We start from the raw sequence: 7,836 nt of genomic DNA, 5'->3' as shown, positions 1-7,836 counted from the left end.
TCGGGTATGCATCGTCGAAAAATTTGATCAGGACAATACTTAAACAAATAAGGATCATCCCAATAAAATTTTTTGACCTCTTTCAAGAATTTATTTTTATCTTATGAACTCCAATGAGAAGGCATTTTATTTGTCACAAGAAAATTTACAATATTAGCAAACCAAGGCATAGTAGTAGCATAAAATAGTTGATCATCCGGAAAATTTTTATTTATTGGTATTTCATTTTGAGATGATTCAGAAATTATTCTTGATAAATGATCGGCTACTACATTTTCTTTTCCTTTTTTATCTTTTATTACAAGATCAAATTCTTGTAACAACAAAATCCATCTTATTAATCTCGGCTTAGCATCTTGTTTATTTGATAAATATTTTATGGCAGAATGATCAGTGTAAACAATAGTAGTAGAACCAATTAAATAGGATCGAAATTTATCTAATGCAAACACTACTGAAAGTAATTCTTTTTCAGTTGTTGAATAATTGATTTGAGCACTATTTAAGGTTCTACTTGCATAATAGATCACATAAGGTTTACCTTCTTTTCTTTGTCCTAACACGGCTCCTACAGCATAATCACTTGCATCACACATTAATTCAAATGGTAAAGACCAATCAGGAGGTTGTAAAATAGGTGATGTAGTTAGAAGATTAATTATCTTTTTAAAAGAAGTTTCACATTCTTGAGTCCATTCAAATTGTGCATCTTTTGTTAAAAGATTTGAAATTGGTTTCGATATTATGCTAAAATTTTTTATAAATCTTCTATAAAATCCCGCATGACCCAAAAATGATCGAATTTCTTTGATCGTGTTTGGTGATGGTAAATTAGCAATAACATCAACCTTAGCTTTATCAACTTCAATTCCTTTTTCAGATATGACATGCCCTAACACAATTCCGGATTTAACCATGTAGTGACATTTTTCCCAATTTAAAACAAGATTTTTTTCTTCACATCTTTTTAAAACTTCTTCAAAATTTTTAAGACAGTTTTCAAATGAGTTTCCAAAAACAGTTATATCATCCATAAAAACTTCCACAAATTCTTCAATCATGTCACTAAAAATACTTAGCATGCATCTTTGAAAAGTAGCCGGGGCATTACATAAACCAAATGACATTCTTTTAAAAGCAAAAGTTCCGAACGGAAAAGTGAAAGTAGTTTTTTCTTGATCTTCTAATGATATTGGTATTTGATAATACCCCGAATACCCATCAAGAAAACAATAATAAGGATTACCTGCCACTTTCTCTAAAATTTGATCTAAAAATGGTAACGAAAAGTGATCTTTTCTAGTTGCATCATTTAATTTTCTATAATCAATGCACATACGCCAACTAGATGGAATCCTAGCTTGTAATAATTCTCCCTTTTCATTTTTTATAACAGTGATGCCTGATTTTTTTGGTACTACTTGTGTTGGACTTACCCATTTACTATCCGAGATTGGATAAATAATTCCGGCATCTAATAGTTTTAAAACTTCATTTTTAACAACTTCTTTCATGTGTGGATTTAATCTTCTTTGTGGTTGTTTATATGTTTTAGCATTTTCTTTCAAGTGAATTCTATGTGTACAGATTAAAGGATTTATACCTTTTATATCTTGCAAAGTCCATCCAATTGCATTTTTGTGTTTTTTAAGTAGTGTTATTAAATCTTCTTCTTGTTTTGGTAAGAGGGTAGAAGATATTATAATAGGATATGCTTGATTTTTACCAAGGAAAGCATATTTTAGTTCTATTGGTAAGGGTTTTAATTCAAGTTTTGGATGATCATTTTCTTTTACTTCTTCAAGTTCATTAATTTCTTCAAATAACTTTGATTTAAAAACATTTTTTGAATCAAAACTTTCCACTAAACAAACTTCAGATTGTTGATTTAAGTTTTCTTGGTGTATATTTTCTTCCACGATTGTTTCTATTGCATTATCATCTTCATCTTCATTAATACTTGGTTGTTTACATAAATTGAAACACATTAAGTTCTAAAGTCATATTTCCAAAAGATAATTTTATTATTCCATTTCGACAATTTATTAAAGCATTTGAAGTTGCGAGAAATGGACGTCCCAATATTATTGGAATTTCATTATGCACTTTTATTGGTTGTGTATCCAAAACAATAAAATCCACAGGATATATGAATTTATCGACTTGAACTAACACATATTCTATGATACCTGTAGGTATTTTGATTGACCTATCGGCTAGTAAAAGAGTGACAGATGTAGGCTTTAAATCTCCCAACTTAAGTTTTTCATAAACTGAATAAGGAAGTAAATTCACACTTGCTCCCAAATCTAACAAAGCTTTTTTAATTTTATTTTTTCCAATAATACATGAAATTGTTGGATAACCAGGATCTTTATATTTCAAGGTAGAATTATTTTGAATAATAGAACTTACTTGCTCCGTTAAGAATGTTTTCTTCTTTACATGCAATTGTCTTTTCACAGTACATAAATCTTTTAAAAACTTAGCATAAGAAGGCACTTGTTTAATAGCATCTAATAAAGGAATATTTATTTTACTTGTTTAAAAACTTCATAAATATCAGAATCATTTTTTTGTTTTTTATTATTTACTAATGCATGAGGAAAAGGAACATGTTTATTTATTTTATCATCAATTTTCTTATTTTTAGGACTCAAAGCATCATCTTTCTCAAAAGTATCAAGATTTGAATCCTTACTCTTTGAGTTTAATTGATCTTTGTTTTCATCACTATATGGATCATTAACTATTTTACCACTTCTAAGAGTAATAACAGATTTTACTTGATCAAATTTTTCTTGATTTTGATTTTTAGGATTAGGTTGTGGTTGAGATGGAAATTTTCCTTTTTCATGAATATTAAGTGCAGATGCAAATTTTGCAAGAGTTTCTTTCAAATCATTCATAGATTGAATGTTTTGAATATTGATAGACTCTTTCTTTTGAATGTATGCATGAATTTCATCTTCAAAATGTTTTCTTGGAGGTGGGATATAAGGAGCATAACCTTGATGACTTTGGTTATTGTGAAAAGGTTGTTGTGAAGGTTGTGCATTATTATCATTCCTCCAACTAAAATTAGGATGATTTCTCCAACCAGGATTATATGTTTGTGAAAAAGGATCTAATGTTGGTTTTTTAAAATTGTTAACATAATTGGCTTGTTCATGGAGACATTCTTTAAATGAAGGCAAAGTAGGACAATTTTTTGTAAGGTGATCATGTGTGTCACATATATGACAAACAATTTCTTGAACACTTTTTAATTGATCACTCTTTTTCATTTCTAATGACTCGATTTTTCTTCCTAAAGATGCAAGTTTAGCTTGAACATCTACATCATCTTTAAGATGATAAATACCACCTCCATTTGTTGAATTATTGGTTTTACTTGGTGGTTCAATTGAGCCTATATTATCCCAATTTTGAGCATTTTCTGCCAATGACTCCAAATATTCTATAGCTTCATTTGGATTTTTATCTTCAAAAGTTCCATTACACATGAATTCTATCATTTGCCTATCTTTAGGTATTAAACCTTCATAAAAGTGAGAAACTATCCTCCATATTTCAAAACCATGATGTGGGCATGTATTAAGTAACTCTTTATATCTATCCCAACATTGATAAAATGTTTCCCCTTGTTTTTGAGAAAAAGTTGTAATTTGTATTTTAAAAGAGTTTGTTCTATGGGAAGGAAAGAACTTTTTTAGAAATTGTTGTTGCATTTCTTCCCATGATTTTATTGAACTTGATCTCAAATTTTGCAACCATGTTTTAGCTTTATCTTTTAAGGAAAAAGGGAAAAGCTTTAATCGAACAGTATACATGCTACAATTTTGATCATTATAAGTGTTTCAAACCTCCTCAAATTCTCTTAAATGAAAATATGGATTTTCAGAATCTAAGCCATGAAAATTTGGTAAAAGTTGAATTACTTGTGGCTTAAAATTGAAATTAGATGCATCAGGAGGAAAAACTAAACAAGATGGTGTACTAGTTCTTATTGGATTCATATGGTGCCTAAGTGTTCTTGGTTGTTCATGTTCTTGATGATGATTATTATTATTATCTTGATTATTAGAATTATCGTGCATGTTTAAAATATTTTCAGTTACTCGAACAAGTCTACCACTTTGTTTACGACTCCAAACAATCATACAATTAAAAACAACATACTATTTACATAATAACAAAATTATACTTAATTTATACCTCCCCGGCAACGGCGCCAAAAACTTGCTACAACTTAAATTGTAATTCACCTAAGTGTAGGTTGTCTGCAAGTAATATACTCGTGAGTACGAGATCGATCCACGGAGAGGATGTTGTAAGTTTAATTTTAGCAATAATATATTATAGATGAAAATATTATTATAAAACTTCAAATACACAAATTATAAAATTGTCAAGGCTTCAAAGGTTCATTGTTGGTTTATTTAAGATTGCTTAATAAAAATAAATAAAAAAACTAAAATAAGAATAAACATAAAAGAACAATGAAATATTTAAACAAGTATATCATATAATATAGTTCCCTCTATATTAATATCAGATTAACCGATATTTAATACATGGTACCCATAATATATATATAGATGAATAAATATAAACATAAAAAGAACAATTAAATATTTAAACAAGTATATCATATAATATAGTTCCCACTATATTAATATCAGCCGATATTTAATACATGATACCCATAATATATATATAAATGCATAAATATAAATTGACATAAAAGTAAATGTTAGATCAAATCACAATATTTCATTTAGAACAACCGGCAGAGCCACGCTATCGTCTAAATAAAATATATGACTTTATGTTAGATGCGATAAAGTAAATGTTAGTTGCGGAAAAATAAAGGTTATATGCGAGAAAGTAAATGTTAGTTGCAGAAAATTAAATGTTAGTTGCGATAAATTAAAAGTTAGATGCGAGAAAGTAAATGTTAGTTCAAATCACAATATATTATTTAGAACAACCGACAGTGTCACGCTATCGTCTAAATAATATATATGATTTTATTATAAATAGATACTTATATTTATAGTATATAATTATTGTAGTATTTATTGTATTATATTTGACAACAAATCAAGGTAACCACATTCAAGGTACCAAGCATTTGATGTAAATAAATAACAACAAATCTTCCAAAATTATACCTACAAATAAGGATCAATTAGAAAAACAAAATAGAAATAGAAAAAGAGAAGAATATACAAAATATAAACAATCTTACTTGACCAACAATGAAACTTTTTCACCTTGACATAAAAAGATTTAGCTTGCCATGAACATGAAACTCAAGAGTAAGGATAAAATAAATTTCATACTTGAACTTGAGAAATATGCACACTCAAACTTTTATTCTCACACACACAATATTTATTTTACAAATGAGGACTTCTCTACACTCTTGCACACTATAAAGCTTATACAACATATCTATTTATAGGCCAAATGAGAGCAAGAGTCCAAGGCTCATTAAATGTGAAATAGTAAAGTTGGTGGGTGCTTGTCTCCTTGAATGTCAATACCATGACCCAACTTTAATTGGCATGTTTGATGCCTTAGACTACCGATTCAGCCTTTCTTTTCAACATAGAACACGTAGAATATTTTGTGTAGATGTGTTTGGACATATAATTCACCTCTTTTGGGTAAAGGGTGAAATAGTTATGATATTTTTACTACAAGCTGGTCATAGTAAAAGTAAATCTGTCTCCATTTTGATGTTTGATTATTTTGATCATCTTAATGAAGTTTTTGGAATTTCTTGTCTTCTACATTGAAGATGCCTCTTTTGTGATTCTACAGGTTTTGAGATTACTTCATTATGACCTCTGTAGCTTGAGTAATTTTATTTTTACCAAACCTGCGCAAACCGTAAAATACAACATTTTAGTAAAATATTTAAATATAAACACATAACACTAAAATAATACAACTTCATAATTTTAATTAAACTTAAATTTTAAAACACACTTTTTAACATATAAATAATTACAAATTTTAAGTTTCATCACTTACGCCATCCAGCTGATGCACCTTCTTGGAAATTTGTAGCGACCCTACCCGGATCCACTACCTAATCAGAGTGATTAGCGCAAGCAATAATAATTAAAGCGTTAAATAGCGGATAAGTCCAAAGTACAACAAATCCAATCGGCAGAATACAACCGACGATAGAAACAGTGTATAATTCTTTATACAACCAAATCGAAATTAGGGTATCAGAATCCCTAACAAACTACCTCTGCACGGTAGCAACCTCAACCCTGCTGGGGACCACCGGGACCGTCCAGCCTCAGACCTGACCCGCCACAAGGTGTCCCAAAACACGAAACATAAAGGGCATGAGCGACTACGCTCAATATGGAAGCAATGATATAAATACAAATATGAGCATGCACATGACTTTAAAAATCAGGGTTAAATCACTTTACTCATGGCGCCTGGAATACACAGTACCGGGCAAGAGAGCAACTCCGCGTGGTACTCGTATATTTCCAAGACACGAATCCTCAGGAAGAATCGCCTCGACTGATGGAAACTGTAATGACTCACATCATACCCGATGCAGTCTCCGTAAAAACATATGCATGTGCTAAAAACAGTAAAACATAGTCAATACAACACATACATCATGCATCACACACATATGTATAAATATCATGCCGGCTATCTCGGTCAGTACTTACGTACCTCTAACACTGGAGGTCAACTCCTAGCACACCCATCTAGGTCCAAAGCCTACAAGTCTGCTCTACTGCATCTACACATGCAAAAGTCCATGCATCACTATAAACGCTCTAAAAGCCTTAACTAAGCTATTTCATACTCCTAAATATTTTTAGGAATCCAAATTATACCTTCGTCCGTCGTCAGCCCGCTGGTGTAGAATCGCCTCAAAACTTAGGCACACCTCCGCTACGACGTCGGGATCGCTAGGCAACTTCCGGATTCCCAATAGGATGCCTAGAACTCCGTAGATCTAAGTAAGAAGGTTCGAAAACCAGAGGAAAGGAGGGGAAATCGGTGCACAGAATGAGGGCTCGGACCCTTATTTATAGACGGCGATCGGAACGTCCGATCCCTCATCGGAACGTCCGATCCCAAACGGAGCGTCCGATCGTGACATCGGAACGTCCGATGTCACCTCACGTGCGTAAGAAGTGACGTCATCTTGCTGACGTTAGTGATGACGCCAGCCCTAGCCAGAACGGAATGTCCGATCCTCCAACGGAACGTCCGATCCCGATCGGAGCTTCCGATCTGTGCTTCGGAGCTTCCGATCCACTTCGGATAATTTTAGGCAAAATTTAGTAATTAATTTCTTTAATTACCTTGATTAATTTCGGGTCACTACATTCTCCCCCACTTAAGAAATTTCGTCCTCAAAATTACATTTTAAGGAAAACATAGAACGCAAAATCAATGCTCTTATTACAACTGAACAATATACATTCGATACAACAGAGTCAAAATCTTAAAACAAATCGGGGTGCTCGGCTAACATCCCACTCTCCAACTCCCAAGTAGCTTCCTCTGTACCTCTGCGTTGCCACTGTACCATCACCAACGGTATGTGCTTGTTACGAAGCACCTTGTCCTTCCTGTCGAGAATCCTGAGAGGTTTCTCCACATATGACAAATCGTGGTCTAGTTGCACCTCAGTCGGACGCAAGATGTGGGACTGATCCGCCACGTACTGTCTCAACAAAGACACGTGAAACACATCATGAATCTTCAAAAGATTCGGTGGCAAGGCTAGACGATAAGCCATGTCTCCAACTTTCTCGAGAATCTCGAAAGGACCAA

The 7,836-nt window shown here is 32.2% G+C and overlaps 1 non-coding gene across 1 annotated transcript; it reads left to right on the top strand.

Moving 5' to 3' along the window:
• The first annotated feature begins 3,576 nt into the window (after nt 1-3,576).
• Nucleotides 3,577-3,687, top strand: LOC140870104 (small nucleolar RNA R71). Its single transcript, XR_012147084.1, has one exon. It is a non-coding gene; the product is annotated as a small nucleolar RNA R71 (small nucleolar RNA).
• Nucleotides 3,688-7,836: the final 4,149 nt, after the last annotated feature.

Source organism: Henckelia pumila, chromosome 4 (assembly GCF_033568475.1).
Source record: "Henckelia pumila isolate YLH828 chromosome 4, ASM3356847v2, whole genome shotgun sequence".
In the NCBI taxonomy this organism is placed as follows: domain Eukaryota; kingdom Viridiplantae; phylum Streptophyta; class Magnoliopsida; order Lamiales; family Gesneriaceae; genus Henckelia; species Henckelia pumila.
This window is presented reverse-complemented; position numbering and strand designations above follow the sequence as displayed.